This window comes from Peromyscus californicus, unplaced genomic scaffold, assembly GCF_007827085.1.
Source record: "Peromyscus californicus insignis strain IS unplaced genomic scaffold, ASM782708v3 Scaffold_10__1_contigs__length_136768540, whole genome shotgun sequence".
Taxonomy (NCBI): Eukaryota; Metazoa; Chordata; class Mammalia; order Rodentia; family Cricetidae; genus Peromyscus; species Peromyscus californicus.
Genome location: NW_026294391.1, coordinates 65,492,774 through 65,514,586, shown reverse-complemented (window position 1 = coordinate 65,514,586; position 21,813 = coordinate 65,492,774). Strand labels below are relative to the sequence as shown.

At 35.8% G+C, this 21,813-nt stretch overlaps 1 pseudogene; it reads left to right on the top strand.

Annotated features, from left to right (window-relative positions):
* Positions 1-1,211: 1,211 nt before the first annotated feature.
* LOC128115267 (poly(rC)-binding protein 2-like) lies at positions 1,212-2,262 on the top strand (annotated as a pseudogene).
* The last annotated feature ends 19,551 nt before the right edge of the window (positions 2,263-21,813 follow it).

The window sequence follows — 21,813 nt, the reverse complement described above, 5'->3', positions numbered from 1 at the left end:
AATGAAGAACTGTGACCAATACTCTTCAAATTATTTCATGAAATAGAAACAGAATGAAGGCTTCTAAATTTGTTTTTTGAAGCCTGTATTACTTGGAATACAGACAAAGGCATCACAAAAATTAAATTATGAAGTAGAATAAGGTGGAAAATACTAATTATTAGATAGTGCTTTAAAAATTTATTTAGTGATATATTTAATACACTGTTGTACTGCCTATTTGCCAAGCATGATTTCACTTGCTACCTGGAGCAGAATGACCTGGAGATATACCTGAAACAATAGGTCATTTCCTGTAACAACCTGCTGACTGCCACATTAAGCTTCTGTAAAATGTTGTTTGCTAGCCTACTCTACCTTGTGGTCTAAAGAGTATAAAATGAGAATTAAATGACATTAAAGCCTTCTAGGAGCTATCACGGCTTCTGTAAACAGGTGACTTCTCCCTTCCACTCTCATTGGTGTTGGAATGCTTATTCCAGAAAGCTTTCCACAATTACGAACACATCTTCCTGATTAATATAGAGGCAAGTTGTCTTGATAAAACCCTGGCAAGCTAAATTCAAGATCACATTGAAAAGTGAACAAGGTGGTTTTATTCCAGACATGCAGGGATGGTTTAACTTTTGTAAATCAATAAAAGTTATATAACACATTGACAGACACAAAGACCGAAATCACATAATCATTTACGCTAAATGATCTTTAACTTCATAGTATTTTATATAACCTTGACAATTTTCCTTACAGTGATTTTTAGTACTATATCAATCAATTATATTTGATTTTAATTGTATTTTCATTTTTATAGCAATTTGCTTTGTCCTTTCTGAATGGTACTGGAGAATGAACATTGAACAGTAGGCTGCACTGTAAGGTGAGCCCCAAATAAAACCACTAAAACTATCTAGACCAACAAATATGAAGATCTTAACACAAACATACATGAAAAACAAAGAAAACATGGCTCCTCCAAAAGATCATAAATGTAACTCCTCCATCTCTAAGTTTAAAACTACTGAAATGGATAAAATATCAGATGAATAATCCAAAAAATACTTTTTCAAAAGAAATTGAGATTTATATACATGCATTACATGTAAGAAGGAGGCATTAGCCCCTTCCCATCTCTCTCCTTTTCCCCTCAGTCGACTAGTGCTTCCAGTGACCAAAGAGTTGACCACTCAAAGTCCACCTCCTTGTAACTACTAGACATGGACACTGGTGTGATTGAAGATGAATTAAATGTCACCCTCACCATCAGGCTACTTATGCATGGAAAGGAAGTTGGCAGTGTCACTAGAAAGAAAGGAGAATCTGTTAAGAAGATGCGCGAGCAGAGTGGTGCATGTATCAACATCTCAGGAAGGAATAGTCCTTAGAGAATTATCACTTTGGCTGGACCAACTAATGCCGTCTTCAAAGCCTTGCTATGATCATTGACAAACTGAAAGAGGACATAAGCAACTCTATGACAATAGCACACCTGCCAGTAGACCCCCAGTTACCTTATGGTGGGTGGTCCCTGCTAGTCAGTGTGGCTCTCTCATTGGAAAAGGTGGTTGCAAGATCAAGGAAATGGAGAATATGGGAGCTCAGGTCCAGATGCCAGGGAATATGCTCCCCAACTCAATTGAGTGGGCAATCACTATTGCCAGCATTCCGCAATCCATCATCGAGTGTGTCAAAACAGATCTGCGTGGTCATGTTGGAATCCCCCCCCCCAAGGGCGTGACCACCCTGTACCAGCCCAAGCCCTCAAGTTCTCCAGTCATCTTTGCAGGTGGTCAGGAAAGGTACAGCACAGACAGTGACAGTGCAAGCTTTCTCCACACCACCCCTTCCATGTGCTTCAACCCTGACCTGGAGGGACCACCTCTAGAGGCCTACACCATTCAGGGACAGTTTGACATTTCACAGCCAGATTTGACCAAGCTGCACCAGTTGGCAATGCAGCAGTCTCATTTTCTCATGACCCATGGCAACAGCAGATTCAGTGCAGGTTTGGATGCATCTGTTCAAACTACTTCTCATAAACTCACCATTCCAAATGATTTAATTGGCTGCATAATCAGGAGTCACGGTGCCAAAATCAATGAGATCCATCAGATGTCTGGGGCGCAGATCAAAATTGCAAACCCAATGGAAGGATCTACTGGTAGGCAGGTTACCATCACTGGATCTGCTGCCAGTATTAGCCTGGCTCAGTATCTAATCAACGTCAGGCTTTCCTTGGAGACAGGTGGCATGGGGAATAGCTAGAACAGTGCTGTTCTAGTGAATATTCACCTATAACCCCTTTATGCTGTTCACCACCCATAATCCATCTGCATAGTTTCTGAACAGTCAGCAATTCCAGGTTTTAAAGAGTTTGTAAATTTTCAGTTTCTACACACTTTATCATCCACTCATGATTTCTTTAGTTAAAAGCATTTTAATTCCTTTCTTGTTCAAGCAGTTATGTTGAGAGATATCCATATTTAGTTTTATAAGCTTCTTCAACTTTTTTCCATTTTTTGTGGTTTTTTGGCTCATGAATTTTTGTCATGGAAATGTAAGAGTGGAATATTAATACATTTCAGTGTAGTTCTATAATGTCAGGGATTATTCAAAAAAATTAAAAGATGGACTGGAGCTTTTTCTTTGTGAATAAAAACTGGATGCCACAGTGACTTATGTGGGTGTTATTACTGTCCTAATGTTATTTTTATACCTTTAAAACTTTACAGAGCCCTGATTGGGTTTGAATAGAATTAAGATATTTTCTTCTGTTTAAAAATAAGGAGGAGGCACTAACTTGTGTTAAAAAAAAGAAGGAAGCAATTTACAATATGTATTTGGAGAATCAAGAGACCTTAACTAGAGAATAAATGAGAAATCTACATTTTTTATATGTATTCATGTAAAAATGTGTGTATACATACATACATATGCAACATAAAAGTAGAGGTGGTATTGTTTGTTAGTTAAATGATGAACAATGAGAATGGAAGAAGAGGTATATGGAAAAGATACAAATACAGGTATAATTTGAGATATACATGTATATATGAAAATGTCGTAATGAATTCCATTATTTTGCATACTAACCAAAAAGAAATAAAACATGAAATACAGAGCCCAGAAATAAACACTTATGTTCACTGTCAAACAATTTCTAAGACCACACTATCCAGTTCCATCTAAAACTGTCAGGAAAACTCTATAATTTTATGCAAAAGAATAACTTGTAATCTTATCATAAAAATTAAATATAAACCAAATTTAAAATGTTGAAATGCCCAACTGCAAGAACTAAATGTATAAAGATTTCAAGAGTGAATATATAAGAAATGTTTCATTATATTGATGTAGCATTTTTTAATTATCAAATGGCAAGCACAGCAGCAAAAGTAGATAAGTAGGATTTGTATGTCAAAATGTAGACTCTACAGTGAAAAACCAACATCCTGAATGAAAGAAAATATTTTCAAGTGATACATGTGATTAGAGACCAATATTCAGAATACATTGAACAGGTCATACAACCCAACAAAAAATATCCCTTTAAAAAGTGAAAATAAGCCCTGCACTTTCCCCTCACTCAGAGAATGGACGAGAAATGATACCCCTAGCACTACCAGGATTTGACCATCATCCCATATTTTTGGTGTTCCCTAAAGATGCCATCACCCACAGATAATAAGAAGTACTTGTAAGAACATGGTACCCACATTCCCAAGAGTTGGGGTGGGAGTTTTTGGTCATTCAGTGGGGTATAGATTTTGTCATTGTTTAGGGGATTTAGTTGCAAGTTGTTATTGGTAATGGTCAGGGAGGAAACTAACCAAAGGGGATTAGATTAATGGATTTCTTTCTGTCTCTTTCTCTTTCCTCTCTCCTTCTTTATCTCCTATCTACTGAAAGAAAAAGAGTGTGTATAAATGATAGGATAAAATGGTAAATTATTGAATCTATTTTTTATTTAAAAAGCAACTACTAGTCTCAATATTTCACACTGCATGGATTTTTGTATCGTGATACAAATTTAAGGTTATTTTTGTTATAACATACTGTATATATGTTTCTACTCTTATTTAAGATATTGTACCTATGCAACTCATCTAAAATGTAATGTAAAGTTCTAGTCCTTGAGAATTATTATTACAAACTGTTTAAGATAACTAAGAAATACAGGTTAGTAGTTAGTCCTCTATAATAATCAAACCTGTAGTCAGTCATGTTAGGTATGTTTTCAAGATTAAACAGAGTAATATTTTAGATAAATAGATAGTCTTCAAACACTTCAGAGATCTACAGAATATGGCACTTAAAATGTTTTTTCTATTAACATAAGATTTTTCACTACAGTGAGATATGTCTGCTCCTGGCAACACCAATCTACTTCAGAGAAGATGATGGGCATTGAAAAACCTCCATATGGAATCTGCATTCAATGTGGCAACATTAGCCACTGGGCAAGAAACTGCCCTTGCCTTGACTGCTGACAGTTTGCTGTCCAAATTGGACAAACAGGACATAAAGGAAGTTGACTTCTGAACTTTGCCAAGACAAGGTGGGCCAGTAGTTCAAAATTTCTGCTTCATAAAACAGTCTATCAGATATACTAGGCCTGTAGGCTGAAGGTGGATTCCCAAAAATTACAGAGGTACCTTAGGGTGACTGTCTAGGCAGCAAATCATTTATGCCATTTGTAAAATTTTGGAAGTTTCTTGCTCTGAACTTATTGTTTACTCAGGTAATATTTTGTCCTTCTCAGGTCTCTAATGGGATTGAAGATGAGATACAGTTTTACTGTTTTCTTTGTTACATTTTTTTTTTAAAAAAGCTCACAAAAGAGATGTAACTATTATAAATATTGAGAAACATTAACACTTAAGGTATTTATCTAAAAAATGTTATAGGTCTAAAAATATATTTTTAAATTTGTAATACAAGTTAAAATAGTTATAAAAATAGTTAATAATAAAAAATAATAAAAAGTTATTTATGTTGTGGAATAATCCTTTTGTACTCTGTGAAGATTTGTCACTTGGATTGGTTTAATAAAGAATATGACTGGCCAAAAGGTGAACAGAATAAGGTTAGGAGGGTGTGCCAGACTAGGAAAATTCTGAGAGGAAGAAGGACAGAATTAGAGGAGTTGCTAGCCAGATGCAGAGGGAGCAGGAGATGAACATGCCATGTTAATAAAGGTACTGCCTCATGGCATAAATAAGGAATATGGGTTAACTTAAAATGTAAGAACTAGTTAGTAATAAGCCTGAGCTATTGCCAAGCATTTATAATTAATATAAGCCTCAGTGTGTTTATTTGAGAGCAGCTATGGGACAGGAAAACTCTGCCTACAAATGGTGCCCAATGTCCAGGGCCATGTACATCCACATAAAGCCAGAGAATGCTTTTTAAAAAAGGTTTTAAATGAACAGAAATGGAGCTAGATGAGACTTCTAGTATTGTGTCTCTCATACCTGCTGCAGTACAGAGACACATCTCCTAGAAACTGCCAGCACACCATGAACTAACCCGCATGGGGGGTTCCTGAAGTCTCTCACATGGCTGTGGTACAGAGAGGTATTCTCCCAGTAGTATGCTTCGTAGAGGGTTTAGGGTTTTTGCTCACGTAGACAGAAAATGTTACAGATATTCAGTAAAGACAGATTCAGATGGAAAAAAAATATCTAAATGGGTTATAGTGTGTTTAAAAATATATGTAGGCCTGGGAGAGAAAAGAAAAAAGGTACAGAAAGTTCTTACCAAAGGAACAGAATTATAAAACAATATAATAGGGCATGTAGAGATGGGAAATACACAGAGTCTGGGTCTTGTATGTTATTGTGTTTTCTTTGAATTTTTTGACTGTTAATAAACACTGGATTATTAAAATAGCCAGATTAAACCAATCCGTATGTTTTAAAAACATCTGGACCTCAAAATTTAAGTCAAAAGACGTGTTACTTGGGGGAGAGGTTTTTTTTCCACAGGAAATGAGAAGCACTTTCTGGGTTCAAGAAAATCAGGTTTGATTGAGGAAGAGCCCCTGAAAATCCTGGCTACAAACATAAAGAATTAAAACTAAAAGAACTACAAGACATGTGATGTATATATTACCTGCTCAAACACATAACAGAAAATCATCTTTGTCTGACTTATGTAAAATGCACAGTCTATACTCATATTAATTTTGTTACATTTAGAAGTTTTTGTATTTTCAGAGAAAGGGGACCAGACACCAATGAAAATGGATGTTTCAAGTGATCCAGCATCCAAAAAAATCGTCAAGGATGCTGGCTGAGATGGTCCAGCCTCACAGACTATTCCAGCTGAGACCTCATTATTATCCCAAGTTTCTTAAGGGTCTCCAAACAATAACAATGCCTACAAACAACAGGAAGAAGTCTATAGAGTGTCCTCCACATTCCCAAAAGATAGTTATGTATATTTATTATCATTTAAGAAGGATTGGTTACAAGTTGTTATTAGTAATGGTAAAGAAAAAAGCTGAACAAAGGAGATTAGATTCAAGGATCTCTTTCTGAAAAGAAAAATGGGGGTATATAGATGATAGCATAAAAGAGTAGATAATTGAATCTATTTTTAAACCAAAAAAGCAACAACTAGTCTTAAATATTTTACATTGGTATGGATTTTTGTATATTGATGCAAATTCAAAGTTAATTTTCCTATACTACACATATGTTTCAACTCTTATTTAGTATATTATATTTATGCAGTTCATTTAAAATGTAATATATAATTAAAATACAGATTAATAGACATCTTTAATAGTCAAACACAGTCATATGAGTTATGTTTTCAAGGTCAAAAACATACATTTAGATAGATGATTGTCTTCAAACACAGAGACTGACATAATATGGCATTTATTATGTTTAATAACCTAAGGCTTTTCATGCCAGTGAGACATTCCTGATCTTGGCAGCACTGATCTACTTCAGAGAAGATGATGGGCATTGAAGAAACTCTGTATAGAGTTTGTTTTCTTTATGGCAACAGCTAGCTATGTGGACAAAGAAAGTACCCTTGCCTCAGTTGCTGACAATATACTGTCCAAACTGGATGAGCAGGATAAAAAAGAAAATTACTGCCAAACTTTCCCAAGGCAAGATAGGACAGTTCTTCAAAATTTCCTGCAATTCAGAAAAGTCTATCAAATATACTAAGCATGTAGAGCAAAGATGGATGCCCCAGTATTACACATGAACTTTGCGTAACTGTCCTGGCAGCCTGATTTCCCTGTTGTTAGGTAACATTTCACCCTTCTGGGATCTTTGATGGAGTTGAAGACTAGATAGTCATAGTTAAAGTTTTCCTTAGTTATGATAAAAGATCAATTAGTTATAAAACTTTAGAGTCATAAAAATAAGATAAATAATAGAGTATTTTCTCTAAATTTGCCAAATACAAACGGACTGGATATTGTAAGTGTAATTCTTACTTAATAACTGTTTTGTTATATATAGTTTTACTATGTTAAGTTTAAAACTTTCCATTTTATTTAGACAAAGAAGGGAAAATGCTGTGGAATAATCTTTTTGTACACTGTGAAGATTTGTTACTTGGATTGGTCTAATAAAGAAGCTGACTGCCCAATAGTTGAACAGAATAAGGTTAGGCAGGAGAGCCAGACTATGTCAATTCTGGGAAGAAGGGAGGAGTAGGAGGAGTTGTCTGCCAAATGCAGAGGAAGCAGGAGATGAATGTGCCATGTTAATAAATGTATCACTTGTGAAATATGGAATATTGGGTAATTTAAAATGTAAGAGCTAGTTAGTAAGAATCCTGAACTATTGGCTGAACATTTGTAGTTAATATAAGCCTCTGTGTGATTACTTAGGATTGGTGGCTACAGAAAAGAAACATCCACCTTCAGATTTAGGTACAAAACTTTGTGACTGTTTTACTTTGCCTGCCTATGACACCTTCTCATTGGTTTAAGAAAGACCTGAATAGCCAATATCTGGGCAGGAGATGATAAGCAGGACTTCCAGGGAGAGAGAGGGACACAGGGGAAGAATCTGAGAGGTAGGGATTCACCAGAGAGACACAGAGGAAGTCTGATGTACAGTATGGAGGAGAGCCATGTGGCAGAATGTAGATTAATATAAATGGATTAATTTAAGTTTCAAGGGCTAGTTGGGAACAAGCCTAAGCTAAGGCCAAGTTTTTATAATTAATAAAAAGTCTCCATGTCATAAAGAAAGGTATGCAACACTGTAAGAAAGTTCTTTATAATTCTGAGTCCTCTATTTAATACTGATCTTCCTGTGTGAAACCTGAAGTCCCTCAACTTTAGAACTTGTAGATTCTACCCTCTTTTCTGAATTATTTTTTTTCTTCCAGTCCTCTTGAAAAATTATCTTTCTTCTAGAATTTTTTTGGAATTATAGTTTCATAATTTGCACCTCCCCTTTCTTTCCACCAATTCCTGCCAAATATCTCTCCTTGCTCTCTTTCAAATGCATGGCCTCTTTTTCTTGAATTTTTATATGCATATAAGTATATATACACATATTTATGTACATATTATATATACATATGTATGCATATATTCTTAATAATAACCTTCTCAGTCTGTATAATGGTATTTGTATGTAATGTCATGGTCAGGGCTGACCATTAGTTATTGGATAACCAACTGGTGTGCTCTTCTCTAAAGAATGTTTCTCCCACTCTCAGCATTACTTAGCTGCCTGTAGTTCTTTATGTAGAGTTGAGGCCTTGTGAGCTTAGCCTTGCTAGACCTTTGTTTTTGATTTTGTTTTTGTTATTTTACTTCATGTACTAGTCCCTTAACTACTTTAACCAAAAGCTTGTAATTCTTTAGTTTAGGAACTCAAGGAGCTAAGTTTTCTCCAGCACAACAATCTCATGGTGAAACAGAAAAAACAAAATTCTATTTAGTAATTGAAGTTGATATATTGTCCAATCAGATAGGTTTTGGATGTATATACATTATTTTTTATTCTTATAAGCCATTATGAAAAGAATTTATAAAGTCTCTTAAAGAAATTCTATTCTGCTATACTTCTAACCAAAAACTCAGAAAATGGTATCTCAAATTTTAAGAAACATAAGACAACAAATTCCTTTTATTTTTTTATTTTTTTTTGTTTTTTTCGAGACAGGGTTTCTCTGTGTAGCTTTGCACCTTTCCTCAAACTCACTTGGTAGCCCAGGCTGGCCTCAAACTCACAGAGATTTGCCTGGCTCTGCCTCTCAAGTGCTGGGATTAAAGGCATATGCCACCACCGCCTGGCAACAAATTCCTTTTAAATTCACGTTATTTTAGATTATTTTTGATATATAAAGTTAATTTGAAAATAGTAGCTAGAAAATCAGGAATTCATTCAGAATTGGTAAAAATTTGTAAAAATACAGAAACACAGTTTTTTTTTATAACTCAGAATATAAGTTAATTTTCTGTTGGTGTACTAAAATTCTCAAATCTGGTAACATAAGAAAGGTGGAGGTCTTTAGCTTATGTCTTTGGAGACTAAAAGTCAAATAATAGAAAATCACCTATGTGGATCCTTGTGAAGGTGATGTGACAGCTGATAATTTAGAATCACATGTGGAAGAGATGATATAGCAATAAAGGAAGCCACAGAAATTCAGGGATCAGGCTCACAATTTTCACATTAATTCATTCTGTGGAACCTAACCAGGGTACTCTGAGAAGTATGCAAATCCCCTATCAGAAAGACATCCCTTCCTAGGTCACTGGTCAGGTGTTCAAAAAGGCAACATCATAAATGTCACCCACTTGTCTTGATGATTAGATCACAGCTTATTTTTATCCATGCAACTCCCATTAGTAAATTGAAGAAACACTTGTATCCTCATCTTTCAAAACAGTTTTTCAAACAGGAGCATGTGGTGGTATTCTGAAATCCTGCCATCTGATTCATGTCCCCCCAACCCCATTCCAAATCTGATCCATAAGTAGTTAATAGTAACCAATAAGCAATCTAAATGTTTATTGCTTGAATATCTTTCCATTGTACATCATGTGTCATGCATTTAAATTCAGCAAGCTATATGACTTTAGGGTATGGACATGTTCAGTTGTTTTTTCCTTTATGACAAGGGTGGTCTTTTTTGGCAATTTCCAATGATCATCTATCTTGATAAAAAGGTGCTATTCAGGCTACTTGGGGAGAAGTGTGATCAATAGTCTTACTCTGTTGTGAACCCCTTGACCTACAATAATGACAAATCTTGCAAGATTTTCACATTAGTGTGATAGTGGCATGAATGTTACAGAAATAACCAACTAATTTCTGACTGGATTTAATGCCTGCTTTACAAGATCAAAGTCATAATTGATACTGTTCACTGAGCCAAGAACCCATTGCTGTGTACACCATAGGCCCTAGTAGAGAACCTACTATTATTATTTTGCGAATGGGCATAGTATCTAACTGTCCTCTACATATGCACTTTTTTTTTTGGTTTTTCGATACAGGGTTTCTCTGTGTAGCTTTGCACCTTTCCTGGAACTCGCTTTGGAAACCAGGCTGGCCTCAAACTCACAGAGATCCACCTGACTCTGCCTCCCGAGTGCTGGGATTAAAGGCGTGCACCACCAATGCCCGGCCATATGTACTTTTATAACTATAAATTAATGACGCTCCCAGTCCTCATCAGAGAACATTCTTTTTGCATTAGACAGTGATTAATACATAGACTATCAACTGGTCAGAGTATAGAGAATGAAAGATTGTGGATCACTGAGCCATAAATGAGACATCTATGTCATATCATTTCCTCCTAGGTCTCAGGGATCATCTTTATAGAGGGGACAAAAAGAAGTTGCATAAAACTGCTGAGAAATGATGTTTTCTAGACATGACAAGACCCCTGAATGTACAAACTCACAGCAGTAGGGGGTGCATGTAGATGACTTGCACAAAGATCAAGCCAGCCAAAACTGCAGTCCAATGAAGGAGGAGGTCATGATGTACCACCCAAAGTTGATGAAGTAGTGACAGCTGATGACATATAGGGGAAGAAGAGTCATTTTTTAAGGGTGTAGACTCTGGCTGGTTGTCTATGACCCAAGGATAGCTCTACATCCATTCACATACTGGCATCATTTTATGAACTAAGCTCATTTTAAAAGAGTATATGAGGGACTGGAGAGATGGCTCAGGTGTTAAAAGCACTAGCTGCTTTTCCAAGTGACCCAGGTTCAATTCATAACACCTACATGGTAGCTTAAAACTGTCTGTAATTCCAGTTCCAGGGAATCTGACACCTTTAGACAGATACATGTGCAGGCAGAACAACAATGTACATAAAAATAAAAATAAATAAATCATTAAAAAAAGAGTACATGAAGTTGGGAAGGAGAAGTAATGGAACTGTGTAGCAGTTGGAGGAGAGTAAGTGTGGAGTGTATTTAATCAAAACATGTTACATTCATGTATTATATTCTGAAATAATAAAAAAATTAATCAATGTATAAAGTTGAAACTATTGCAAAATATATAAGAAAAATTACATGCAAAATATCTAACAAAAGTAGGACACATATTCAGTAAAAAAATCTAAAGCATGAGAGTGTGTTTTCTATTAAGAGAAGAAGTAATTAATTCTGCAAGTAAAATTACTGTTTTAGTTATTTCCAGAAAGAGAAAGAAAAAATATGGAAAATAGCTGATGAATAAAAAATGGAGCATTTTAAAAGATTTTTGAGAAAATAAATGCATGTGCAAAACTGGCTAAGAATGGATGGATTCATATATACAGCTTCATTAAAAATAGCCTCAGTTGTTGATATACTGATGAAAAATTAAATTTTTCTCCCTTTAAAGACTATGATAAAATATTGTATGTTACAGAAATGCCAAAATTTCCTTGCCAACTGTAATTATTTATTATTGTAATTAATTATAATCAAATATTTAATTGTCAACATTTAAAATCATTTATCATTCAAAAATAGTTCTTATTTCAACTTGAATATTCTGTGAAAATGTTTATACTCAGTTATATTCTCAAACTGATTTTTAGTGAAAGACGTTCATAAAACAAAATCTCTTACAAGTTCTCTGTTACACAAGTTTCAAATTTCAAGAGCCTAACTTAAGATTTGGAAATAATTTCAAAATAAAGAAACTTTTTGATTAGTGAAAATTCTGAATAGCATTAAGCAGAACAATAATTTACAGGCAACTAAATGAACTGATGGAGGTAATTTACAAGACTTTTATGTAAAATTCTGCTCATTCATGATTTTTCCCAGATTTAAAGAAACATTCTTTTCTCTTAAACTATTTATAGAAATAGCAAGATTATAAATTATATTTTTGTGAATAAAACAGAAATATTGAAGTTTTTGCTATGTGTTCCCTTGATAATTCAGAAACAAGATTGCAATATTTTAAAGTCATATATTTTCATAAGTTCAGTAAGAATTAATTCTTCTTATAATTATGTATTATTGACTGTATTAAAAACCTTAATTATATTACCAAGACATTGACTGAAATGTTTTATTTTCCAATATAACCAGTAAAACTTAAAGAACAATGATTTATGTAAATCAATTCATGTTGGAAAAATATCTGATCTAATAAACTACATTAATATTTTATTTTATAAATGGATAAGCTAATTTACTTCCTGTTAAGTCCACTAATCTACAGTATTTGTATGATTTTGTGAAGCTAGGAATTCACCCAAATTTGCAGGTTTTGCAAGAAGTTTAAAGATGAAGCTTTGGCTTAGAATCCTTTCCTGAAGAGGCTTCAAAACGCTCAGAAATTCCTTGTTAAAAATTCCAGAAAAGCAGACTCTTAAATCTTACATTTTCGATCTGTGTTTCATTGCACTATATTACAAATACAATAGTCTTTCATTATTTTTGTTGGTAAGCAGGGTGACTTCCAGAGTTTCTCATTGTTACTTATCGTTTATGAAGTTTGCTCATTTACCAACGGGACTACACTATGAGTTTTTTAGTTACGTTGAATATCTGACTACAACTCAATGAACTAATATTCCAAATTTAACCCTACTTTTGTGAATTGTAATCAATGAAAACAATTTTGTTGCCTACCTTCAACCTCTGTAAGCAGCATAATTTCAAATATACTTTGAAGATGAACGGTTTATGGATATTGTTCATATCTGTTGCTGTATGGAACATTCAGAGACCTTTCTTTCTTTCTTTCTTTCTTTCTTTCTTTCTTTCTTTCTTTCTTTCTTTCTTTCTTTCTTTCTTTCTTTCTTCTTTCTTCTTTTGCTCTCTCTCTCTCTCTCTCTCTCTCTCTCTCTCTCTCTCTCTCTCTCTCTGTCTTTTTGAGACAGGGTTTCTCCATGTAGTTGTGGTGCCTGTCATGGATCTCGCTCTGTAGACCAGGCTGACCTCGAACTCACAGAGATCTGCCTGGCTCTGCCTCCCAAGTGCTTGGATTAAAGGCGTACGTCACTGCATCCTGGCTTTAGAGACTTTTCTAGAACACCTGATACTAAGTAAAAATCAGAAAAATCTATCAGTTTCCTAACACTATCATTTCTTTAATGAGTTCATCATAAAATGAATTCAAATATTAAAAATTAACTGTTCTCTGAAATCATAATTAAATCATTTTTATTCCATACAATAATCAGTTTCTTTATTTTCATAGAAACTAAACTCCATTTACAAATACTTAATTGCTAAAACCATTTGATCAATGTTCTTTGTTCTGTAATCCAACAGATTGTTCAAATGGTCTATAGGAATAAATTAGACATGATAAATAAAGGAAATAATCTCCTTTATCTTCTTCAAAAAATATAAAGGAATAAAAATGCTTTTTTGTGGAAATTGAATTGGGCCTCCTAAACTTTCTCCTAAAATCATTTCTACATCTCCTATAATTTTAACATAGATGCCAGCTACCTCCCTGATTTTAGTATATTTATGGTCTATAGCCAATTGCCTGAGGCTGAGTAGATTTAAAGCCTGCGTCAAAAAATGGAAGTTATGACTGATACTGTTCAATGAGCCAAGAACAGAGATTAATTACTCACTTTAATCTATCTTTTGAAAGAATCCTGTTATACCACTTCAGTTCACATTTAAATTACTCCTGTGATTACTTTAGATAATCTTTCATCCATTAACCTTCAACCTGTTCCTTGGCTCTAAATTCCAACCATCTTGTGATGTACAGGGCAAAATGTAATCTACATCTTTTGTACTGGAATTAAATAATTGTAACTTACTATGATTTTACAGTTGTCAATGAATATTTGTTTTCTCTAACACTACTCACAGCTGCTTTTCTTTTTTTTTTTTTTCAACAAAAAATAAAAGTAAATAAATTTGAAACTGGGAATTTATTTTGGCTCATTATTTCAGAGATTTCAGTCCAAGGTAAGCTGTCTCTATTACTTTAAGCCCAAAATGAGCAGAATACCATGGCAACAGGAAGGCATGAAGAGGGAGGTTGCTCACTTAATGACATACTGAAACAGAAAATTGGGAATCCACCTTCCTCAAGACCCAGGAATACCACTCCTGGGCATATACCCAAAAGTTGCTCAACCACACCACAAGGACATCTGCTCAACCATATTCATAGCAGCATTATTTGTAATAGCCAGAACCTGGCAACAACCTAGATGCCCTTCAACAGAAGAATGGATAAAGAAAATGTGGTACATTTATATAATGGAGTGTTACTCAGTGGTAAAAAAAAAAATGTCGCCGGGCAGTGGTGGCGCACGCCTTTAATCCCAGCACTCGGGAGGCAGAGCCAGGCGGATCTCTGTGAGTTCGAGGCCAGCCTGGTCTCCAAAGCGAGTTCCAGGAAAGGCGCAAAGCTACACAGAGAAACCCTGTCTCGAAAAAAAACCAAAAAAAAAAAAAAAAAAAAAAAAAAAATGTCATCATGAAATTTGTAGGCAAATGGATCAAACTAGAAAAACTCAACCTGAGTGAGGTAACCTAGACTCAGAAAGTGAGCACTGTATGTGCTCACTCATAAGTGAATGTTAGAAGCAAAGCAAAGTATAAATGGGCTACAATCCTCAACCCCAGAGAAGCTAAGTAAAGTGTCCCTCACAGGAGGACACTAAGAGAGACACACATGGATCGCCCCAGAAAGCAGAAAGGGTAAAGATCTCCTGGGCAAACTGAGATGGGGGAATAGAGGGGATGGGATGGGAGGGGATGGGAGGTGGGAGCATGGGGGAGAGACAGGGTGGAAGAGCAATCAAAGAGCTATCTTGACAGAGTGTGCCATTAAGGGGATGGGGAGAAATCTGCAGCTAGGGAAAATCCCCAGGAACTTACAAGATTGTCCCCAGCTAAGACTCATAGCAATGATGGAGAGGGTTTTTGAACTAGCCTTCCCCTGCACTCAGATTGGTATCTACCCTAATTGTCATCATAGAACCTACATCCAGTGACTGATGGAAGCAAATGCAGAGACCCACAGCCAAGCACTTGGACCAGATCCTGGAGTTCAGTTGAAGAGAGGGAGGAATGATTATAAGAGCAAGTGGGGTCAGAATAATGATGGGAAAAACCACAGAAATAGCTGACCAAAACTAATGGGAGTTCATGTACTCTGGACTGACAGCTGGGGAGCCTGCATGAGACTGAACTAGACCCCCTGAATGGAATGTGGGTGAAAGTTGCATGGCTTGATGTGTCTTTGAGTGCCCTGGCAATGGGACCAGGACTCACCCTGGGTACACAAACTGGCTTTTTAGACCCCATTTCATATGGTGCAATGCATTACTCAGCCTTGATGAAGAAGAAAGTGGCTGGGTCTAGCCCCAATATGGTATAACAGCCTGTGTTGACTACCCAAGAGAGGCCTTACTCTCTATGAGGGTGGGATGAGGATAGGTGGGAGGAGCAGGAGAAGAGGAGGGGGAAATGGGTTGGTATATAAAAGGAAAAAAATCTTCTTTTTAATAAAAAATTATATATATATATATATATATATATATATATATATATATATATATATATATTAGAACAAGAGGAAAATACCTGTGCTAGCTGTCTTCTTCTTGCCCCCTTTCACCAACTTGTGGTATGACACTGCCCATATTCAGAATCTGTAATTAATCCTGGAAATGCTTCTGGACACATACAGATATGTACTGCACCACTCTCTTGAAGTTCTTGGTACAACAGGTTTTCAATCAAGTTTAATCATTATAGAAAAAAATGAAATGAAAGGTATACAGGAATTAAGGTAGAGAGATAAAGAGAAAAAAATCTAGATATAGTAATCAAATGATTCCCTTGTTTACTTTTTATGCTTTTATAGATTATACAGATTAAAATGGACTTATTTTATTAATCCATTTTTTGTGAAATTTAGCTAAAACAAAAATAGGGTAGAAATGTGGTGATATATTGTGTATGCTCTAACAAATAAAGCTTTCCTGAAGATCAGAGGGCATAGCCAGCCACTAGTTAGTCATAGAGGCCAGGCAGTGGTGGCACACACCTTTAATCCCAGCACTTGGGATCTTATGCCTTTGTTCCCAGTACTTGGGGGGCACACATGCCTTTAATCTCAGCACTAGGGAGGTTGAGACAGGAAGTGATACTGCTGGGCAGAGAAGGGAATATAAGGCAGGAGGAGAAAGAGCTCAGTGTAGATGAAATTCAAAACGGTCTTATTAAATAAGAATCAGAACCAAATAAAGAGTTAAAAGCCTAGAGATAAGAGCAGTAGGCAAGAGCTAAGACCACCTTATCTTACTCGCTGTCGTCCTTCCCCTGAGAGAGAGAGATCTTCTTCCTGTGTCCTGTCTTTTTATAGCCTTTCTGTTCTGCCTTCTCATTGGCTGTAAACCCAACCATATGACTTCCTCATCAGTGCCTGTCTATACAGACCTCCAGGTCTCTATGGTTCGTACTGAGATTAAAGGTTTGGGATGCCACTTGGCTGTGTCCTTGAACACACAGAGATTCTGCCTGCCATGTGATCGGACTAAGGGCATGTGCCACCACCGCCAGACTTCTGCTAAATGTCTTGCTCTTAGCTCTGATCTCCAGACAACTTTATTAACATACAAATAAAATCACATTTCAGCACAAATAAAGTATCACCAGAGCTCAGTGCTTTTTGGCTGAGGCATTGGTGAGGTGAGAGGTGGCTGTGGCTTGTTCCTTTGTCTCTCTGATATTTCAGGATTTACTCCAATATCTGGCTCTGGATTTTTATTAAGACCAATTAGGATTTGTGCTACCTCCAACACTATCAGTTGTGAGAAATATGAAAAACATAGATGTTAGAGTGTATCTGCAGATAATTAGAACCAGTGTCTCCAGGAGTAGATACCATCTGACTGTGTTCTAAGCATTTTTTTCCCTATACTGTTGAGCTGTCATGGCTAAGAATATTGTCATACCCTATTATCTGGTTCATTTGTATTATCTGGTTCATTTCCAAATGAAAGTGCTTCCAAGTTTGAGTGGATCGTGTTTCCTTGGTATTTTGAAATAACTTGCATAACAGAGTATTAAAAGAATAAAATATGTTACAAAATATTTCTAACTTTGGAATTAAACGTTAAGTATTCATATGAACCTGCATGTTATATATTTTTAACTTGCTTGCATTCATTTTCCCCATCTAGGAGAAAATTTTATTATTCAAGCAAAGTATCTGAAATGTGAGAATTTTTTAACTGGTACACATTCTTCTTTTGTTTGGATGTTCTACCTAGTGGCACAAAAAGGTTAATTTGCCACAGAAGGTCAACCTGCTTCATCATCAGGTACTACAATCAGAAGCTGACATGGGATGGGCCCAAATGCATAGGCTTAATGGGAAAATCAATATACAATTGTTGAATTTGTAACTGTGGAATTTCTGCAAAGGCTTTAATGATTTATGCCTCAAAGGAAGGTATATCCCATATGTTCCAAGAGTGGAGCTTAAGGTCATCAGCATTATCATTAATGCTACTAATCTCAAACCTTATAGATTGAACAGCACCTGATTATTCCTATTGATTGTATTTTTACAAACTTATTCATTTCTTGAAACTATTGTCTTCTAGAAAATTGAGAGTTTAAGGTGAAGCAAGATATGGAAGAATACTTCCTGTAGTATGTTCTCTTTAAAGAAACATTTCATCATAAGCTACATTTCTTGATGCTGTACCAAAGCCTAACAGAATATAAAACTTTCAAGATTAGTTGTAACTACCAAATTATAACACAATTTTTATAAATGTATTAAATACAAAATTTTGAAAGATGCATGGTTTGTCTCATATTTTGTGAATGTTTTATTCCTTTCAATATCTGCTGATCATATTTTTCTAGTCCTAATTGTTCCCAAATCACATCTCCTTGAGTTTCTAATTTAATCATCTTCTTCTAGTGAAGATTCATCTTTCTTAAGGTGATACAATGCAGTATTTGGGTGCATTATTAGCCTTTCTAGTCACTTCACTATGCTGAGCCTCGCTTTCCTCATAAGCATGTATACACTTGCATTTGATTTTTCTAAGAATTGCATATCTACTAGGTCAATTATACTTCCAACCACGTTCCACAGGATATAAAGTAGAATGTCCATAAATTCTTCCATTTTTAAAATAAAACTGACTCACTGACAAATTTAAAAATAAATGTTGAAGAAACATTGATATGTATATAAATAAGAGCTAAATTTTCTCCAAAGGAATATTCATAGAGTTCATTTGTATATGTGGATCATATTGATTCTCATATGAATTGTCAATTATAACACCCAAGCAGAGGATGGTCTCTGATGAACTATGTGCAGAATTATATCTCATTCCCCATATATATCATTTAACAAATTCTGACAATTATCATAGTCACAACATCCATGGTTTGCAGTAGAATTATAATTCCAAAAATAATAGTTAAATGACTAAAATTAGTGTTCTCTTAGGGTTCTTTATCTTTCCATGAATAGTTAAAAAGAATATGGGGGAAAATTAATATATAAACAGAACTTTTACTAACCATTAGAAACAATATGGATAATCACTATATAATTACAAAATGCTAACTAGATATGCAGTGTACAGCAACTTAGTTTTTTCTATATAAATTATCTTACTGTGGTTTTTATTAAAAAGGATTAATTTTATGAGCATCTTATAAAATATAAAGATTTACTCATTACAAAAGTGTGTGTCCACAGTAGGCTGTGAGATGTGGTATATTCAAGTAAGTTGAATTATTAAAGTATTTTAATACACTATTTAGGTTGTATCTTTCTGTGTAATCAGATTAATAGTAAGCCTAGGGTATAATAATATTTATAATAGTTTGTACATTCCAGTATATAATAGTTCATTTCATTCCATAGGATAATTTTCTGGAAATGTCTGTATATTTTGACCCAAACACTGTCCAATTCCCTGGAATCCCATTTGAGGGAATTGGACAAAATTAAATAAGATAAAATAAGCTGTGTGTACAGTGCCCATGTACAAAATTCTCAAATGAATAAAATTAAAGTGTTAAATATAAACAAATAAAGTATTTCTAAATAATAAAAATAATAACTAAATAAATGAACAAACCTAGCTGAGTAGACAAAAAGAGATGAATCCCTTCATGATGTTTGCTAAGTTCTTGCCTCCAGTTCTTGGTTGAATTCTTGCCCTGACCTGATGGACAGTGACATGGATATGTAACAATATAAACTCTTTCACTACTCAAGCTGCTTTGGGTCATGGCGTTTATCACAACAACAGAAAGCAATCTAGGAGAGTAATGATTTTTAGATTGTATAAATTGATGTATTAACTACATGCATAATATTGTACAAATATTACCTTTGTCAAATGACACATTAAACATCCCATTGAGGAATCTGTCTGATTGCATTTTGAAGGCAGGAGCCATTATTGTGTATTTTTAAAAATAAGTTTCTATTTACTGTGAGAGTTGAGTTGCTCAGTTTCCTGGAACCTGAGCTTCCCAAACCATGCCCTTGATTTGTTTTTGAAACTACCTTTAACCTCCCAGACTCTCCTTGGCCCTCCTTCACCCTCCCTAATCACATGTTGGGTGACCACATGATGTTCCTTTTTAAGATTTTTTTTTTGTATTTCCTCAATGTCCCATTGTCTCCCTTCAAAAATTTTACTCCTTAAAGGCCCAAGAGGTGAGTTTACTCCTTAAAAGGGGCCCAAGAGGTGGATTCAGGTTTGCTATCTTTAACCTTACTTAGGAGGTAGTCGCTGGCCAGCTCTTGGGTGCACCCCAACAAAATCAAGTTTGTTTCGAATTTGGCTCATATTATAGTAGTGGTCTTATTCTTGCATTGGAATTAACATTTTCTGGAGGCCCTGATGAGATTAGAACCAGCTACCAAAATCTAAACCCAGACCTTCATTCTGGAATTCTGGGATGGGGGCATCTGAGGGGCTGCTTCAGTAGGCATATGCCTTGAGATGCTTCAAGGCTCCTGGGCTGCCTTCTGTTCGCAGACTATCAGGGTGAACTTTCATGCTGAGAAAAGCAGCAAGCATCTATGGGGGCCTCCTGGTGAGTTATAGTCTGGTTCTGTCTTGTGGGCCCTATGTGAGATGTGGAGGGGGTTCAATGGAACCCATCCAGGGCAAAAAGCAAGATGTCACACCTCCCACCTGAAATTCTTGGTCTGGTTTTATGTCCTGTTCATCTCGTCTTTGTATATCATGTATTGGCTTTGGCTTTGTTTTTACTTTCCTCTTTCTGCCTTTTGTACTTTCTGTGTTAATAGGTTTATTTTGGATTTGGGGTGACTGAAATGATGGACACTATGGATAATAAGACTAGCAAACCTAACAGCCCTCTAACCTGTGTTCTAAAGAATTTTGATAAACTTTATCCCGTTATAGTTAAGGAGTATTATCTTTAGCTTATCATCAAGTATCACCTCTGAACAGTGTATGAAACTGAATGGCCCACATTTGGGGTTGACTGTTCTTCCCAGGGTACTTTTGATTCTCAGATAGCCTGGGCTTAATGTTACCCTCAGTAAGCCCAGCCACCCAGATCAAATTGGATACATTTTGCCTTAGGCTAAAGCAACTTTCAACCTGCCCCACTGGATGAAGGTCTGTATGGTTAGCAACAGGCAAGGTGGCCAAGCCCTGATTGTTGGCAGACAGACTTTTCAAGGGTCTATAGCAGAGACCAGCAAGCCCCCTCTTGATGTTAGAAGTTTTCCTGTGTCCTGCCCAGCTGCACAGTCCCTCAACTGCTTATAAAATAATCACTCAGGACCTTATATTAATTACAACTGCTTAGCCATTAGCTCAGGCTTATTACTGACTAGCTCTTACACTTAATTTAACCCATAATTCTTATTTATGTTTATCCACGTGGCTTGGTACCTTTTCTCAGTTCTGCCTTCACATCTTGATTCCTCTGTGTCTGGCTGGCAGCTCCTGACTCAGCCTTCCTCTTCCCAGAATTCTCCTTGTCTGTTTATCCCGCCTATACTTCTTGCCTTGCTACTGGCTAATCAGTATTTTATTTATCAACCAATCAGAGTAACACATTCACAGCATACAGAGTGACATCACACATCACCCTCTGAAGACCATTCTGCAGGATTCACAAAAGGAAGAACATCACTTTTGCCACCCTGGTCTCTACTACCAAGGCCTCACTCTGCCCCCCATCTGCACCTACTCTTATTCTACTCTAGTTCCTTCCTACCTCCACCTATCTTCTCATCCCAGCTCTTCCCTACCTCCCCCTGTCTTTTTCCCTCCCTACACCTGCCAAGAAGTCCGATATGGCTCTCCTGACATTTCCTCTGATTCTGGCTCTGGGGTGGCACC